The 19,186-nt window shown below is 40.8% G+C and overlaps 1 protein-coding gene across 15 annotated transcripts in view; it reads left to right on the plus strand.

The window, feature by feature from the left end:
- The window catches only part of LRRC3B (leucine rich repeat containing 3B), a 145,509-nt gene that overhangs the window by 87,734 nt on the left and 38,589 nt on the right, over positions 1–19,186 (plus strand). For 2 of the 15 annotated variants that reach the window (XM_085573208.1, XM_085573209.1), the window contains exons 1-2: positions 4,147–4,321; positions 13,556–13,646. The exons of 1 other annotated variant lie outside the window; for it this stretch is intronic. The gene's annotated coding sequence lies outside the window, so the exon portion shown is untranslated. 12 more of the 15 variants (XM_085573215.1, XM_031503879.3, XM_085573212.1 and 9 more) reach the window with 10 other exon arrangements.

Genomic DNA, 19,186 nt, shown 5'->3' on the forward strand with positions numbered 1-19,186 from the left:
ATGAAATCTCACCATTAAAAGGCTACATTTTGAAATTTGTCAGTGAGACACCTCTTAATCCTCGCAATAGGTGACCTGTTAATTCCATGTAATGCAAGACTTGAAATCAAAATGTCATGTGGTATTAACTGCCTTGCAGAAATCCAAGTACTTGCTATCAATACAGCCGCTTTTCTCCTGCAGACCTGTAATCTTTCATATAAATCTTCAAAATAACCAAAAATTCCATAGCAAGTGTATGTGTTAAGAACTAACTGCCACTAACCTGTTTTGACCAGGATTAAATAGATTTATTCTTTTTCTAATATTTAAGTATCCCAGAAATACATGCTATTTTGTGAGAAGACCAAAACATCAGTTTCACCTAATGGATGCAGGCACATAGCAGAAAAATATACTTCCTTACTTATATTGTCCTCTAAATCAGAGCTAGGTGGAGTATGAGCTGAACTAGTTGAGTTTATTTACAACCACTGCTTCTCTCTCAGAGTTAATGAATTACTGACAGTTTAAGGATCTTCTGTTATTTAAAACAGAAGCTCTCTCCTAAAAGTCACTTAATCTCTTTCCTGTAAAGGGACTAATTAAAAGACCATCAAAAGCTTTCAAATGATGGAGTCTGCCAAATACAGGTACAACAGAAACTACTGGGGCTTCTTGAAGGGAGTTTTTAATGCCCAGTCCTCAAAGCCTTGTTGAGAGTAGCTGTGCTTAAATGGTCAGCACATTGCCAGCACAGAGCTTAAAAAGATTAAGGGACACAATGGATTTGTACTGGCCCTCTGTAAAGAGGACTTTGAGTTGTGACTAATCTTTTCAGGGCAAAACCTCATCACCTGCTACCAAGCAGTAGCAGTACCTATGGGCTGAGAGGAGAATGAGGACTGCTGGTACCATCAAGCCTAGAGAGAGAGCAGAAACAGGTATACAATTCAGGACTGCAGCTATAGTGTGAACATTGTGGTTTGTGTTACTTTTAGTATTTCCAGGTTGCAGAATTTCATGCTTTTTGCTGTTCTTGTGGCTCAACACAGACTACTGCTCTGGGCCCTGCCCGTGTCCTCCCTTGGAGTGCAGAGTAATCCCAGGGAGAACGTGGTCCTGACATGCCTTCACACTGCTCTCTACAAGAAAAATCACACTCTGGACCATGAACAGAATACTCCCTCTAAACTCCTAAGCATGTGCTACTGGTGTTAAAAATATTGTGAGATTTAGCTCTTTAATGTACCTACACCTAGAATATTAATTTCATACTACTGTTGGCTATGAAAAGAATTGATCCTGTAATGAAAGGAATATTAGTCAAGGGATAAAGAGAAGGTCACTCAATTTATCTCAGCACTGGAAGAAGCGGTATTCTTTGCTGATTTCATAAAAAGCTATTAATGTCTCAGAAAAATAAAGGGAATAGATGGTACCAGATGATTCTTTAATTTAGCCATTGAAATATTTTGTTAATATTTATACATTTTTAAGGCTCTAATCTTGTAAAGTCTTGTTTATATGAATAATCCTTACACAAAAACAGTCTTGCTGAATTATGTAGGTTTTTTTGCATTAGAAAAAAATAATTTGTGTAAAGATCAGTACTACCAGGCCCTTAAATATTTATAAACACTCATCAAAATTATTTTATGAGGGAAACTGAAGAACCATCTGGTATCCCCTCTTATTTAATGCTCCCTGATATTCCTAACTACGTGTAGAAGTCAACAAATATTAATATTTTCTTTCTTATCTGAGGGCAGCCAAATTACCTCTTCCTTATCCTTTAAACTTACACTCCTTCCTAACAGAGGACTAATCCCTTCATTTCTACTTATGTAAAATGGGTAGGTGATGCCTGTAAGCCAGTCAGAAAATCTGCTGCTGTTCAAGGACCAAAGTTTCTTTCACCTAGAATAATAATACAGTCTTTCTTCTGCACACAACTGCCATGACATCAGCAGTATTTCAGTCCTTAAAAACTGTGACATTTATAACAGCAAGTAGCTGTACATCCCTTTAAAGTAATTTCCCCCAAAAAAGTACTCTATTCTTCTTTTCAGAGACATACTAAACACCCACTTTTCAACTGAAGTTGTAGATGCTTAGCTGTATTCAAAGACTCACTTAGGAGTGAGTCTTTGAATACAAACCTGCAAACCAGCTATGCATATGCAGCTGGCCAAAAAACTTTTTATTAGGTGCAATTTTAACAACAACAAGAACATAGTATTTCTATATTTTTGTGAGGTTTTCTTTTCTTTGGCAATTACACTTAAAAATTAGGATGAATGACATCATGGCTAATGCAGTAAGTTAAGTAATGCTGTTGTGATATTTAACAATGCAAAGAGTTCATTCCACAAAGTACCAATAGAGGTTCAATGAAATGACTGCTTTTTTTTTTTTTTTTTTTTTTTTTATTAAAAGATATTTAACAACAACAAATCACTACAAGGAAGTTTGCTGGTAATGTGGTGTATTGCAACCAAGTGCATCCATTCTGGGTACTACACCTAGCTGCCATATCTATATACCAAACAGTAAAAATATATGAACACAAGCTGTATTTTAAGAAGGGGATGCTGCATATTAGATTTTGGGTTTGGGTTATCAACAATGACTAATATTTTTCTACTTCTTTAAAATGAATCTGAATTGGTTTCAGCTATAGGTATAAAATTCACAAAGCCTGAAAATTGTTTCCCATTGCCAATAATACAGGGCTGGTAATACAGTCATGGCTTCTTCAGTCAGTTTCATCAGCTTCGTGACACAGTCAAACACACTGCAAAAAGAAATGCATGCTCGTGTACTGGGTTTTTATTTTTTAACTGATCGTGTCTTCAAAGCTGGGTTGAGTCAGTCAGTGCAAGAATTGTGCAAGGAAGTAATAAAACTGATTTTTATTAAGTTGTTTTTTGTATTTTTAAAATTTTCTCTTATACTAATAAGAATTTAAAATGATAGGCATACATATAAGTGTTCATGAGCCAATTTGCAAATATTCCTAGGAGAAAAAACAGCAGGCTTTGCTACAGTACAAAGGCACTGTCTTGCTAATATGATTCAGATAGATTACTCAGAGAGGTAAATATTTACTTGGATAAAAACTTCACAGGACTGAGGTTTCATGATGAAAATTGACATTTGGCAATGTATTAGTTGCATGCCTTTCCTTTGTTCCCCCTTCCCTCAAAAGACCTCCTCTCTGTGGCCACAGCACTGGTCCTTCAGACCTAGAAGTTTCTTTTTGACAATGGCTGATATGGAGATAAAACAGTTTTGTATAGTTAGAGGCAAAAAAAAAAAAAACCAGCCCAGAGGAGATCAATGCCAATTCATTTTCTGTTCCATGCAGCATCCTAGGCAGCCTTCACCTTAAAGCAAACCAGCTAAGATGGATCTTTCTAAAACCCATCTACCCAGGTGCTCTCAACTGGAGACAGGCAACAAAATTCTTTGCTACACGAAATGAATAGAATGCTTACTTTGCAGAGCCAGAGTAGAAAAGTGTACAACAGAGAAAGTATGTTTGAGTGAGAGAGGCAACCGATTGGCGATGTTTCTTAAAGTCTGGGTTACGACAGGCCATACAACTGCTGCAACACAGCACATTTCACAGAAGTACCTCTTGGAGAATAATGTCAGCCTCGCAAGAACCGTGGTTAAGCCCGAAGCAGGATGTGAATAACTGGATCATCACAAAAGGTTGGTGAGGCTGAGCATAGCATAAGTTTACCTATCGTAGCAAGTATTTGGCAATGACAGCTGTTCACTCAGATGAGCAAAACAATTAACCTTATTCCTATTTTTCTGGGGAACCTGGTGGGCACTGGGGGGAGCAGAAGCACCCTCTGAAGGCACCCCACGGTGCTCCCGACAGACCGGGCTATTCTCTCCATCGGCCCGGCGCGGGCGGCCCCGGCCCTACCCCTAAAGCTGGAGGGTGAGAGCCACAGTGAGCCCCGGGAGGCAGACGGGCAGCACCTCCCCGCTGTGTGGTGGGAGCGAGAGGGAGGTCTCCTCCTTCTCTCCCTCCCCGCCCCGCTCTCTCCTCCCTCCGTGCCCGCAGCCGCAGCGCAGGGCCGGGGAGCGGCGGCGCGGCAGGCGGAGCGGCGCGGCGCGGAGCGGGGCGCCCGGCGAGGCAGCAGGGCGGGCGGGCGGGCGTTGGCTGCGCCCGGCCCCGCCGCGCCGCCCGCAGGCTCCGCCCGGCGCTCCCATGGCGCGGCGGCCCCGCGCCAGGTGAGCAGCGCTGCCTGTTGCGCCCAGCGGAGCGGAGCCACACAGCCGGGGCCACACGCCGAGAAGTTTTGCGGGAAGGCGCCGCGATGTGAGTTGCGGCGCCCCGCGGATGCACTGGGTGGGGGGCGGCAGCTCCGGGAGGAAACTCGACAGGGAGAGAGCGGGGGGAAGGCGATCATCGCTGCTGCCTCCGTGGGGCTACCGTGCCACCTTGCCCGGCAACGATCAGCGAGGGCCACCGGCGGGGCCCCCTCCCCCAGCCCGTGCTGGCGAACCTCCGGTGTCCGTGAGTCCCGGGGGGTGACGGGGTCGGGATTCCGCCGAGGCAGCGGGAGACGGGGAAGGAATTCAGAGGCGGAGGCTCTGGGGAAGGGATTGACACCCTCTCGTTTGGGAGCAAAAGAGGGATTTGAGAGCCGCGGCCCCCGATCCTGTACCGGTGCAACATCAGAAAAGGGGTGGAAAATACAGCGCCCCTCCCATCCGTGCGTGTTCCCGGGGCGGCCGGCCGCTGTCCCTGCCCGGCCGTGTGCGGGCGGGCTGCCGGAGGTCGGTCGCGCTGCTCAGCGTGCGGGTGGCGGCCGGGGCGCCGAGCAGGGCTGCCGGGGAAAGGGGGCGGCGGGGACGGGAGGGAAGACGCCGTGTGTGTTGCCGTAGGATTTTTCCACTTTGAGACCTATCAGGACCAATTGCTACGGTTCGGGCGGCGGTGGCCGCGATGCGGGGGGAGGGGGGAAGAGGGCATCTCCCTCCGAACGCGAGCAACAAATGGCAGCGGCGGGCGGCAGCCAGGCTCAGGACCGCGGCGGTGCCCGCTGCGCCCAGGTGAGCTGCGACGCCCCCGCTGCCCGGCGAGCTACCGGGCGGACCCGTAGCGGGTGGCGCCGGAGCTGCCCCAGCGGGCCGTGGCGGGGTGGGGGGTGCCCCCGGCCCGGGACGGGAACGGGGGTTCAGGGGTCCCGTGGCCAAGGGGAGCTCCATGCGACCCGGCGCTCCGAGCGGGGCACGGTCGCGACCTCTGAGCCCGCGGAGAAATGTCGCGATCTCTTGCAGCAAGCGTGTACTGGGTACTGTGTGTCTGTGAGAACCTTCTGTGGGCTCTTCTCTCGCCTTTCTGGCAAGCTACACGTCCAGAATTTCCCTCGCCAAAAATTTGGAAAATGGCTCAGATGTGCCAGCGAGAATTCTTCTTTCCGTCTTTGCTTCTGCCTTCAAAAATGATGAGATTTTAGAGTATCGGTTAGAAAATGTGAAAGTGATTCAGGCTGCAGGTTATCGTCCTATCTTTGTGATTGTCCCTAGACAGCAGAAATGGTGTAATTACAGAATGAAAACAGCTGAACAACTTGAAAAGCATAAATAGACTAACCACCTAAAGAGTCAGAATGAGAACCAGGAAAAGAGCATTTACTGCTCTCCTCAAAGAGGTAATCCTAAAGTTATTTACATGGATATGAAAATGACAGAATAAGCGAAAACTTTTGAGATTATTTGAATTAATTAAAATATAATAGCCACGAGAAAATGTTACAGATTTGTTAAGGAAAAGAAAACAACCCTTCTTGAAGCTGGAAACTTCGACTGGGTTAGCCTTTTCTGAATGTTGAAAAGACCTATCAAAAATTTCTTCTTATAGTAGCCTGATAATTTGTAGGTTTAAATTGGAAGGTGTGTATCACACCCTACTGAAAGCAGTAGCATGAAGGCTTTGATACAGAGCACAACAGTGTTTGTATGGCTTACTTATTGATATTATTCTTAGTAATTTAATATAAAAGTGTAAGCTTCTAGTTTGGTTTAAAGGGAAAGGAAACGAGCTGTAGAATGAACTAAATTTGCAAAACCTTTGCTATGTTCAGAGTCTAATTTTCTGGTTTAGTTTCTAAATAGTAAAATTGCTCAGAATTAATTATAGCTGTGATTGCGGCAGCCCTTGTGCAAATTGCCTGGATTTCTGTGGGATTACTTCTACAGGTAATATTCTGATGGCTCAACATAGCAGGATCAGGCCCATGGTAAGAGAGTTCTAGCGTGCAGCACCATGTAGGGTTGTGCCCATTGGCACTAAGGAGATGATTTGGACTTTGGCAAGAGAAGAATGTGTTGTTAAGTCCAGATCTCTTTCATTTATTCAGCTATTGCTGGCTGGGTCACTGAACACTGATCTTGCCTTCCCCTGAGTTTTGCTGTAAAATTTGCGCTGACTTCAGTCCAACCAAAACGAGTTCCTGCGTGACTGTAGTTTCCAGTTGCCTTAGGGTGGGTTGAAGCTGTTGAATGTCTTGGAGATCAGGGCCTGAGTAAATGAGGATTGTACCTGCAGCTATTAAGAATCAATGTGTTTTCCCTCAAATGTGAGATTAATTGAAAGAGAAGTATAATTTAATAGGCATATAAGACTATGCTCTGGATCCAGTCCTGAGCTAATAAAGTCCATGAGAGCTTTGCTGTATATAAATGGAAGACGTAAGGGTACAGGTGTGATTTGTCTTTTCCATGTGCTTTATGGATCTGTATTTCAAGTCTTTTGGGAGGTGGGAAATTCTTGCTGCTCACACTGAAACAGCATTAGAGTAACTAGAGTAACAGAGCAAGTGCATTATATGTACTCTCACAGCAGGAGAACTGGAATTTTTAAAATTCAGCTTTATTCAGAAGTGCTAATTCAAGTGTCTAAAGCCAGTGAAAATGTATTGCTTCATTTCAAAAGCACCTTTAGATATTCAGTTAAATAATAAGGTGCTCCAAAGTCTTGTTTTTAAGGATATTTCCTGTCACTTCACTAGGAATATTTATGTGAATAGCACAAGGGATACATGGCTCACTGACAGGAAGATTTTAAACTTTTTAATGAAGTGGATGATTTAAACAAGAAGGAATATGGAGAAATATTTCTTGCTACCACTTCAGTTAATCAGAAGATGAGCTAAGGAAGGTACTTCCTCTCAGAGTGGAATACTGCATTTGTAATGACTTACAGGATTTGCATGTAACTACTGTCCTTGTTGTCATCTGCATGCCTGGTCTTAGAACCAGGACTCATTAGAGGATGCAAATTAAATTAGTGTTCTGTGGCTAGCAAAATAATGTCCCTAATTTTGCCTCATTCAGTAAGCTTTGTTCATAAGCTTAGACAAAACTCTTGTAAAGCAATTTAGAAACTTAAAATAAAGTTAGACAGAACCTTATTTCAATACCATCAAAATGATGGTATTTTGAGCCAAGAATAAATTGTTTGAGTTCGTAGAATAGGTAGCATTTACCTTGGCTTGTTTGGCCAAGCATTTTTAAGTTGATATTTTATTTACTAAAAGTAAGCTCCAGAAAGTGAAATTTTGACAGGACACTTCAGTACTGGTATGAATCAAATGCCAGTATGTCTATTGAAGTACAAGCAGAAAGGATTTAGGAATTTCCCAGCATCTTCAATAAGTATTTTTAAAGGAATTACATACAACCTGTGAATACATGGATGAATGAGGTATATCTTTTGCTGTTAAATCCAATGTGATGTTGGTGAAGTAGCATCAAATTTAGAGATGTTTTGGTGAATTTAATCTCTGCTACTAGTTTCAGTCTAGCTCTTTTCATAAGTAGTGTCTGTGCTTCCGTCATTCTGTGTGGTTTGTTAGTCTGGATGTACAGCAGACTTGTGGGTGCATCCCAGAGGGAAAAAGAGTGTGATGAGGTATTGGTTTTACTCACTGCTTCATCAGAGCATCAGATAAACAATTGCTGTGGAACTCACTGTGGAGGAGGATGTCATTAGTTCACAGTGCTTAAAGATGCATGATCCTGCTTCATGGAGATGTCTGTGGGTGACTGGTGCCTGTGTGTGTACTTGCCGCTGATGATCTGCAGTGCTTATGCCCATCAGCACCTGTATCCAGCGCTGGCTGTGCTTTACACGCTTAGTTTGAACTTGGAAACACAAATGCAATGCTTACTGTTACCAAAATACTTTTTATTCCTCTCTCTGGATATTTAAGTGCTCCACTCTATACCTTCACCAAGCAAATCTTAAGAAATGGGCATATTTCTGACTTCCACAATGGATGTGGGGGAGTCCTTTTCATAAGGATGATCCCTGCTCCTGAGTTCTGCTTTCCATCAGCAAGGAAAAGGCAACGGCTGCCGAATTTAAATGGTGTTTCTTTCTCTGGAGGGTATGAACTTTTGTAGTGATGAGAAAAAAAAAGAGGTAGACAAATGGGAACAGATTAAGAAGGCTCAATGCCCTCAAAACAGGGGAGAAGTAGATGACGAGGGAGAAAGTAGTGGCTGATCTGAGTAGTTTGACTCTTCAAGTTGAGGTGATCTGGGCTGTACCACAGCCCTCTGGCTCAGCTCTGTGCTGTGCCATGGATTTGTCATGGCCCTGCCATGGGCCTTCAGAAAAGATGTGTTGGTTGATTTCAGTAGGACTAGAATCTAGCCTTGCTGAAGAATTAATTTGGCTTTTTGTATCTCAGCTCCACTGACAGAAAGGAGATAAGAAATGCCTCTTGAGGAGATGGAACTGGTAAAAAGCCTTTTCAGAGATACATTGATCTGGATAATTGGACTTTTTACTTAAACAGAGATGAAAATTGTCACTACAGATCTTGATGTACTTGATTAAGGTTTACCTCTGCTTTTCAACTAGCTAGTGTATGTGTTTTAAATTAATTTGGCACTTCATTAATGGTACTTTCATAAAGCTGCTAACTTTAGAGAAGAAAAAAGTTAACCTCTGCTTGCCAAATAGTACTATAAAGATGCACTAATTAGAAAAAATGAAAAGTGATAGAAGTGAGTGACAATACCTAAATGGGATGCTACTCTGGCCTGAAAGCAGGAAAGCACATGGACACTATTTAATTATTTAAGGAACAATAAATGAGATATCAGTCTCTCAAGTGACAGTAAAAGGAGAGATGAACAGAATTTTTAAAGGTTAGGAAAGGGAAACAATATATAAAGAAAGTAGAAGGTAGACAGGAAGGGACCAAAGGGTCAGACTTTAGAATACTATGGAATTTTCTGTTGGAAAATATTACCTCTATATTGTGGTGTTTGCATAACAGCCAGTATTTTACTCAAATTGTGGAAATTTGGCACACAGTGTCCTCCTGGAGGGGTCACTTCATGTTCCCACTTCATCCTCTGGATGTACAGCCTCAGTTAATAGGGCATGTGCTTTTAAAGATGGCATGTCTTAGGTGTCGGGCTCTCTTAAGAGGCTTACTTTGTGAATGTTGTTAGTTGTAAAGGTGCTACCATTTACTTCTATCAAAGTTGCTTCCTCCACCAAACAATAGTGTTGGTTTTAAGTGGAGTATTTTTTGCAGTTTACCAAAATTGGGTTACACACTTTTGCAACTGTACTCATTAAAGGTAACTGTATGTAAAGATCATAGGTATTCAGCATTTCATTACAAATGTTTGCATTGGGAGTTAGTGGGATACATTGTTTCCCTCATGTAGATTACAAATGTGTATTGTTTTGGTGGAATTTGCTTCATGCAGAATATTCTTGTAGTGCTACAAAGTATACATTTTTTATGTGCTTGTGAATAATTTGCAACAAAAGGGTGAGGCCTTTGGACATGAAAATAAACTCATGGTGCTTGCCATTATAAAGGCATTGTAATTAAAAGAAAAGAAAAAGCACTGGGTAAATGGCACTGAGTTCCTGTTAGTACTCCCTCACCTTTAAAACCAGAGACAAATACATCTTGCTCTTTAAAGAGGAGCTGCAACAAAAATTTTGTATGAAATTTCTTGTTACGTCATATATGATTAAGCAATCAATAGTGGTTATGTATCTTAGTGATGAAACTTCATCTTATAAGCATTAAAACCAAAATAAATTTATGTTACTGGTATTGTAATTCTTGACTTTTTAATCTGTTTCTATTCTGTGTTTGGAAATGAAAATAAGCACAATCTCTTTAGACTTCCATTTCAATTATTTTTAATTATTTACATAGCAGTGTTTCTATATTGTTTTCTATACACTCTTTTCTTAAAAAAAAAATAAAAAAAGAAAAAGAAGAAACCCCAGAAAGCCTTTTCTTACACTTACAAAAATACTTCTGTAATGCTTTTTTTTTTTTCATGTGGAAGACTTTTTTGGAAATGTTGATGTTCTGTTATACTTAGCGCCATCTATGCAAAAAAATAGCATTTGCAAGGAACAAAAATTGTGGAATCAATAGAAGGTGTAGAAGAGGGGAGGTCCTCAACAGCAGGAGACTGACTGTTCGCAAGACTGGAAATTGATAAATGCAGGACATGGTCTCTTCAAGTAAATCTTGCTAGAGCTGGGTTTGGTTTTGTTGGGTTTTTTTCCCCTAGATGTACTGCAAATGGTCTTTAAAATTTATCTTGATTCTCACATTTTATTAAGTGTAATTATTGTTATAAATGTCAAACGGGTGACCCTTAGTTCTTTTCTCCTAAAATGAAGTTAACAGGCTAATTCTGCCATTGCAACCTTCAAATAATATGATTGTGTTTCTAAACGTCCTTTTTGCCCTTGTTTTCAGCTTTGTTGACACCAAGTCATTGAGATGCGAATTGGTGACTTTTAAACAGTCTATTTTTAACAAAGTTTGTAATAGACTATTACGGTTTATGAATATGTGTCAGTCCCAGTCTGCACAAGCACTAAAAGGGAAAGTTTGTATCAAAGGAGATCTGCTTCTGCCTTCTCATTTTCAGCTTTGTTGTTCTCTGGGTGTTCTGGTCCTGTTTTTCAGGTGGGAATACCAATTTTTACTGTACTGCTGCAAGGACATCTCATCTTCTTCAAAGCTGAGAGATTTAACCAAAATCTTTTTCAAAGGAATGGTCTATATCATGTTATAAAATGAGATACAAGTGGGGAATTTCGGTTTCTAGGCTCATCTAACTTAGAGTGAAATAACTCCTCAAACTTCAGCTCACAGTATTTCTCAGACCTTTAGGTGTCACTTCTAACACACTGCATATAACCAAAGCACACAATTCAAATAGAATAATAACATCTCAGCTTTGACTGAAAAGCAGTACATTAATGACAGCATGCAATCCAAGTAATCCTTTTTTTTCCTGTATGATTTGAGGCTGCAGAGCTGACGTATCATGTCCCTATACACCGGATTTGTGATCCCTTCTTGGTTATAAGCAAGACTGTTGTCACTGAAAGGTTAATAATTTCTGTTCAGAAAATGTATTGGTCATTTTCTCTTTCCAGAGTCTTTCACAGGTTTTGCCCTTTGACAAAAACATTTAATCTGTATTCTGCTCATCACTTTCATAAATTACTCGGTATACTTATTGACATCTCTGATGCATAGTGGGTGTTAGGAATAATTTCTTGACAGAAAGGGTTATCAAGCATTGGAACAGGTGTTTGAGTCACCATTCTTGTAGGTGTTTGGAAGATGTATAGATAAGGCACTTAGGGACATGGTTTAGTGGTGGATTTGGCAGTGCTGAGTTAACAGTTGGACTCAAAGATCTTTTCTAACCTAAATGATTCTGTGATTCTATAAATACTTATTTTGCTAGAGTAGGACTTGACAGGATTTAGACATGCAAAAAACCTAAATCTTTGGCTCAGGAAACAATCCTGATGGATACAAATGGTATTTCAATAACTTTTGATCCAAAAATGCTTCTTGCACAGCGACAGGACTGTTCTTCTTGCCAGTCATGGCAGGTGCTCCATCTGTACAAATACCACCTAATTTGAACAAGTCAAGCTTAACGAGTTGTTTTTTCTCCACTCTCTGCCACATTTTCAACAATTTTTTTCTGTATTTAAACAAGTGTGAGGCGAGGCAGCAGTGTGGAATGAAATGGACAGAGGCCAACCAATTTCTTAATTATAGTAGATTTTTTTAAACACATTGAAAAACAACTGTCAACTGTGCAGTGTCAGTAGCATTGCATCTTCCCTTGGTTGTGGGCAAAAAAGCATAAATCTGTTAAAAATTGAAATGCGTGCTGTTGTACTGTCTAGTGTCATCTCAGCCCTTCCCATTGTTATGCTGTGTGAACAACTGTGGACATATCAGCTGTGTGCTGTTTCTTTCAGTCTGGTTTGTGCAGCAATAATTGATGTACCCTCTTGTATTCAGGCTTTGTTTTCTGAGAACAGCGCTTTCTCACAAGCTTGCCATAAGGGATATGTGCTATTACACCTTTGTCACTGATTTCAGCTCATAGATGTGTATTTATTTTTTCCATGTAAAAAGCTGTCATGCTGGGGATCTTTCTTGAGGTGAAATCTGACCATAGGTCAGATGCAATAGAAAATAATGTTCTACATTATTTTCAGGATTAGTTTGTTATAAAAGTACCATTCCAATTTGGACTCTCCGTGACTGTATCACCGCGAATGTGCTTCTACACATCCTGTTTTCCAAAGAACTTCCCTGAGAGAAACAATCTCTGTGCAATGGCAGCTCCATGCACTGTCATGTTAATATTTTTTTTCACTGTGGCATGTGTGACTTGGCATGCAATGCTTTGATGATAAGTAAATGGATTTTAAAAGCTTATGAACATGTGAATTAACTGGGAAATCATTAGAAAAACATAAGGTGAGTGAGGTTGTACAGGTTCTTTATTTTCCCCTTGCTGTGGAGTTGCAGAGCAAGTCCCAAAAGGAGTCCCAAAAGGAGTCTTGTTGACTGGAGTTAGTGTGTCTTGCTTCATTGAAGCAATATTTTATCAGTGAGCTAAGACTGCTAGTTTTAAATTCTGATTCTTGAAGCTGTGGAGTGCAGCTTTGAATACCAAGTAAATGCTTGGACATTTGCAAAGGGAGACTAAAATATTATCAGGCTTGCAGAGCACTTCTTCATTAATGTAAAGCATTGGTGGCCTAGGGGCTGATTCTGTGACCTGATGTATTTTTCCATTCACTTGACTGTCCCAAGTAGCCTCCACCATTTCCTATGCATCCACAGTTTCCTCAAATGACTTTTTTAAAGGTATATTTTTGCCTTTCTTCTAAAAGTTTATAAGGCTAGGGGTTTGACTGTTGAATTTAATAAATATCATTATTGAAGCAGAATTTAATTTTCTACATTTTTGTAAATGTAGATGTGACATGTATGAGGAGCTCGTGTGACTTTAAAAGCATTTGGTCTCAGCACCTCTGACATTCTTTCTGCATTTTGGACCAGCCACTTGCAGGTAAAGGGCACTGACAGAGTAACATTTTAGTGTCTTTAAATAGCACAGCTGACAGAGAAAGATTGAATTTTTAAGGATCAGCTACTGGGAAAGTGCAATTCAGTATTCCCATCTAGGAAAAAAAACCAACCATGTTTGTTTTTAATTACAGATACTGAGCTTGTTGTGGTCAGTTGATGCAGAGGTTGCCTGACTGCAGAGGTGGAAAGTTTGTGGTAGTGAAAATTGGAGATCAGTGAGAGGTGAGCTTCTTGCTAACATTGATATTACTCAGATTCACTGTTTTTTACTCATACACCTGAGTGTTCTTGGAATTACCTAGCAGCATTTGGTATGAAAGTGTTGCTCCTGGAAAGAGTTTCAATCTGAGAACTTAGCCATAAACTTTGACCCTTTTCCGGTATAACTTAGACTACATGGTTTTATTTGACAACTTAATAGTTGTACCTAAGCTGTCTCTAAAAATACTTTACACTAGAACTTTATTAGTCTTGCATATATTACTTTTTCAAATGAATTTTTATATTTCCTACTAAATAAAGGATGAACTTGGAAAAAGAAAATTAAAAGCAAGTGATCTGTATCTTCACTTACAAAACAAATACAATATAAATAATTACATTTTCACAACATTTACTTTTCAACATTTTCACACCAGAATGGGAAAAAAGAAATAGCCCGTCAGTGTAAACTTTCTGAAGCCTATTTCCTGTACTCCTTCAGGTTAGACATAAACACTCTATTCCTCAGATGCCATAAGGAGAATATTGCTATTCAATGGTTGTGGCAACAAGCAAAGAAAACACTGCGCTGTGCTGTAGCTCCCCATAATGGTGAAAGCCTTTAATTTTTCATTAGGGTTTTGACCCTTGGTTCATTTGAAGGGTGAACTTGATTTCTTTGCCCCTATTAAAAAAAAAGAAAAAAAAAAAAAGAAAAAAAACCAAACAGACTAAGCAAAAGCACCAGCCGCTGTCATTACTAATTCATCAGCTGTGACAGGGGTGGTGTTCTTCAGCTTTGGTTTGCGTGTCAGGATTTAGGGAAACTGGAATGAGAGGGAAGTGATGTCTATGAAGAGCTGGCAGGAATGTACCAGATAAAATACCCCTGTAAGTAGGCTCATCTGAAGAGATGAAAGGCAGAGTAATCAGCACCTGGAGAAATGTTTCCTTTAAGGTTTGTACTTCTGGTGAGAGGCAAAAGATAAAACACACCACTAATACTACAGCATGTCCTTGCTAAGCCTACAGCTTCTTTCTTGGCAGCCCCAATGGAGGCATTTTACTGGGCTCTGGGAAAAAGGGTGTTTTGGACATGCACAGGTTATGAGGATTTTTCAAGGCTGAGACATGAGCCCTGGTGCAGAGGCCAAATCATGGAGCGCCTAATGCATCCAGGGAGGTATCTCAGACAGGACCTCAGTCTCTGGGCTCACAGCTGTCAGCAGTGATAGGCATCCTTTAAAAGTTTGTTCAAGTGCTGAGCTCTTCTACAAAAGTGGAGTTTCTTTATAGAAACTTTCTTTATGATGGCAGGTTATGCTTACTGCACTGCAAAGCGCCAGTTTGGCTGTTCACATGAGTATTGTCAGTGTAAATAGACAGTGTTTTTAGTTGCTGTTGCTTACATGAAGCCTTCGAGGTCATCATTGAGGGCTCAGGAAGGCTATTCCAAAGCCTTACTGAGCAAAAGGGCTCAGTTCCTTTTCCTTACTCAGTGCCATGGTGTAGGGGTGAAATGGATAGATGAGATTTCAGTGTTCTCAGCACTGGGTGGGAGGGAGTCCCCATGTGACTTTTGCAATATGGGTTTGCAATATTTTCTAACTTGCCAGGCATTTCTCCTTTGTTTTGTTTTGCTTCCCCAGTACTTTTAAAACCTTATTCTAGTTTTCCTCTGAACCAAAGTGATGTTTAAAGAACAAAGTCCAGGAAAGATGTTGGTACAACAAAGAAAAAAAATCCTAGAAGATGTTTAGGAGGTCTGAAATAGGAGATGAATAGTTCTTTTCTTATCTCAGGGGAAAATGGTCTTTCTAAATAAGAAGGTCAAGTGTTCTCAAGTGACAGAAGAGTCTTCAAAATGCTTAAACAAGTAAAAAAAATCTCACTGTTTCCCAATCAAGAGGGGAAAGATGTCTTATTATAACATAGACCTGCAATAAGTTTTTAAAAAAAGTCAATTTTGTGTAAATTTCCTTGTAAGTATTTTGATACTAATGAGAACCTTTACAGTCCCTAGACTTCTAGAACTTTCTTTTTATCCTGCTACCTTCCCTTTTCACTACTGCTGCTCTCAGAAAAAGCTGTTTACCCTCTCTTCAAGGTGTCATCTATGCAGGACTCTTTCAAGGCACCAACTTAACCTTTTATGTGGGCTAAGGGTTGCATGAAACAGGGCAGCAAAAGTCTTTCAGTGCAGGTGCCTGGAGCTGGCCTTCCTGTACCCTTTCTGGAGCTGGTGGCTGGATCTGCTGGGGAAGAAGCTGGATTTTTTGAGAAGAGGGGACCATGGGAATGTGCTTAGGTTCAGACCTGAGGTTGGGGTTGTGCAGAGGTTGTGGTTAGATTGGTATTTAGTTTGGAAACATCGGTATTATGAATTTCTTTTTTTTTTTTTCTTGTTAATCACTCATATTTAAAGATTTCAGGTAAACATTTGTCTGAGCTTAGTGGAATTGCTTTGATTTATGTGGGTGTAAGGCATAATAGATTTATGTCCATAATGTGCATGCTGTCTCAATTTGTTACAGACTTATGCAAAATCATAATGAAAACACCTTGAGAATGGAGGTTATTTGTACTGATTTGAACACAGATATTTCCACATGGGAAGTGAGGTATTGTTCCTAACTTGCAATATAAAAATTCTTGAAATAACTGTTTCTGGGACTTTAGTATTATCTGTTGAATTCATATCCACCCCTGTCATCTGGCAGACTACTAAAACAAGATTCTGCTCAAAATGATGGAAGTGACAGTCATACAATGCATTTCATTCCTGCTGAGCCCTGTTAGGAAGGTAGTCTGGGGAGATTTGGATCTCACTTCAGTCATTCAAAGGCATTCCTTTGGAAGCGATTTGCAGAATATGAAATTGTGCCCATAAATCCCTCGCTTCCCCCTGTAAATAGGGTAGAATTTCTGTTGCCACCGTACTGTGTTGAGGAAGTAGCTTCCCCCACCCCCCCCCACCCTTTTGCAAAGCCCAGGAATTGTGGTGAATTCCCTCTGCTACTGGCCATGCTTCATTCCTCTGCAGTGTGGTTACGTAGAAATGCTTTTGTGTTCTGTCAGTGTTTGATCCCTTCCAAGTGGCAGTGAATCGAAGAAATCATATGTATGGACACCCAAACTCTGCCCTTAGCTACACTTGTGAAAACCTGTGGCATTATACGGTTGGCTTGGAAAGGCTTAAGAAATCCCATGAGATCCACTCCGCTGAAAGTCACTCTGTAAATGTTAGACAGGGCTGTTGTTTTCATTCTAGTACATTTTACTTTAAAGCTGCACCTGAGCTGCAGTCGATGATACTGTTTCATAACATTGAGAAAGAGGGACAGATCTGGAGTATGAGATGTGCCATGCTGTCAGTGGAGTTTGTCACTGAAATTGTCATAGCTGGGGGCCACGGCAGTGTCTGTGCTGCAAGAAAAATATGCTCAGTGGGGTTCTGGTTCCTGGCACGTTCAAGCCACTGGTCACCATGCAACCATCCTCCTCAACAGCCTCATCTCCTCTGGGAAAGAACCAGGGCTATCTGCTAGCAGGGCTGGCAGCAGTGGTGGCCAGCACCCCTGGGGTATCTTGGTGAACCCTGACCTTGCACAAGAGTGAGCTCCAGGCAGCAGAGGATGTTTCTTTTGGGCCAAGAAAATTGTGTTTAAGTCTGACACGTTCCTATCATCATCCAGTATGGAGGAAGCACACGTCTTCAGGCACAGGGGAAGGTCTGGGTACTGGCCTGTGGTCATGTAGCTGAGTGCCCTGTGACTGTGAAACAGAGTGTAAAGGAGATGTACATTGGTGTGTGGATGGGCCCAAATGATCCTTTTGTTTCAATTCTAGTGCAGAACCACAGGAAATAATGTTCAGGCAGATACTGTACTGACACAGCATTTTTGACTCATGCTGATCTTTGCCAGTGTGGAGGATACTTCATGCAGCTGGTCCACCAATAACCAAAGAGCTTGAATAGTTGTATAATGTGCCTTTTTAAAAGTGTTGCAGTGACCTGAGCAGATTGAAATTGTAGTCAAAAAATCCCTGCCCTGAGTCATTTACTTTAATTCTTGCTTTCTGTATCTTGGGATCCTTAGGAGACAAATAAACAAATTATGAGATGTGAGGAAGGTAAGCAGAAGATACAATGACAGGTGTTATACACACCTCCAGGACTGTCATTCGGTATTTTTATCTCCTTTTAAATTTTGGAAAATTTCCAAGAAGAAGAGTTCTATGTATTTTTCTTCCAGACTGAATGGAAATTTTGCCATTGGTTAATATAGAAAGGAAGTTCAGAAATATCAGAATGACGTGTGAATTATTTATGTATCCAATTTGCTACTGTGAATGGAGGAACGAGGATCTTAAATGCTGTTAATTACTGTGGATTTTATTTCACTGACTATGGTTGTAGCTGCAGGCCACGTAGCCTCCAGAGGTGACTTGGGTGCCATGCAGTTTAAGGACACTTCTGGAAGGGAGGAGGGAATGTGCAAAGTGTTCATTGCTGGGTAGTCAGGTGACATCTGGATGTTTTATCATGTTAGCAGAGAAAAGTGATGTTTTTTCCTTCAAGTCCTGAAGGATTAACAGCTTTATTTATATTTCTTCTGTTATGTCCAGAAGACAAAAAATAATGGAAAAAAGTTACAATTCTGTAGTACAGCATCTTCACATTTTTATTCTGTGCTTCCTGTATTCAAGGGATTTCCTAGCAAGAATAGAAACATCTGCAGTAGCAGCTCCTATTTATGTTAATCTTTTCCAATCAGCATGCAGCCTGAAATAATTACAATAAATGCACTGGCTGCTCCAAACACTCACAACTTCCATTTATTTCAGGCTTCTTCGCTTTGCAAGTCTGAGAACATAATCCTTCATTCTGCTCTGCTTCGTCTCCTTTGCATGAATTTATCCAACAGTATCTTTTGTGAGCTTCATTAACAATGGTCATGCCATGATAAATTACATAAATTGAGAAGTTTTAATTAACTAAGTTAACAAAACAGCCCCACAAAGCATAATAAATTTAATTAGGTAACGTTTTCCTCTAATAAGTTTGCACATGAGGTGTGTAATGAAGTAGGCCAGAGTAAAATCTGTAATACGAAGGTTTTTAGATTTCGTAGCTGCAGAAAGTTTCTTTTTCAAAAATGTATTTTTATAAGATCATGTGCTAAACATACCTTGTTGTGCAAAGGATTATGCAAACTTGGCAGAAAAACAATAGTTACTGACAAAGACATGACTAAGAGTATGTTTGAACAGAAGAAGACATCTTCCAGTCTTTCCTCCTCTGCTTCTGCTAGAACTGCTCTTTAGGTCAGGGTCATTTTCTCCAGTTTGGCAGTGGGGCTTTGGCTCTGGTTGGTTGTTTTTTTTGGGGTTTTTTTTGGTTTTTTGTTTTTGTTTTTGTTTTTTTGTTGTTGTTGTTTCTGAGCAGAATTTGATGGGTGTTTTTGGTCATATTGGCTAATGTATGTGGTGTAAAGAGCACATTCAGAGTAGAGTTTCCTTGCTGGTGCTGTGTGTGTTTAGCTGGGCTACTTGCCCAG

The sequence above is a fragment of the Lonchura striata genome, chromosome 2, assembly GCF_050655825.1.
Source record: "Lonchura striata isolate lonStrDom1 chromosome 2, ASM5065582v1, whole genome shotgun sequence".
In the NCBI taxonomy this organism is placed as follows: domain Eukaryota; kingdom Metazoa; phylum Chordata; class Aves; order Passeriformes; family Estrildidae; genus Lonchura; species Lonchura striata.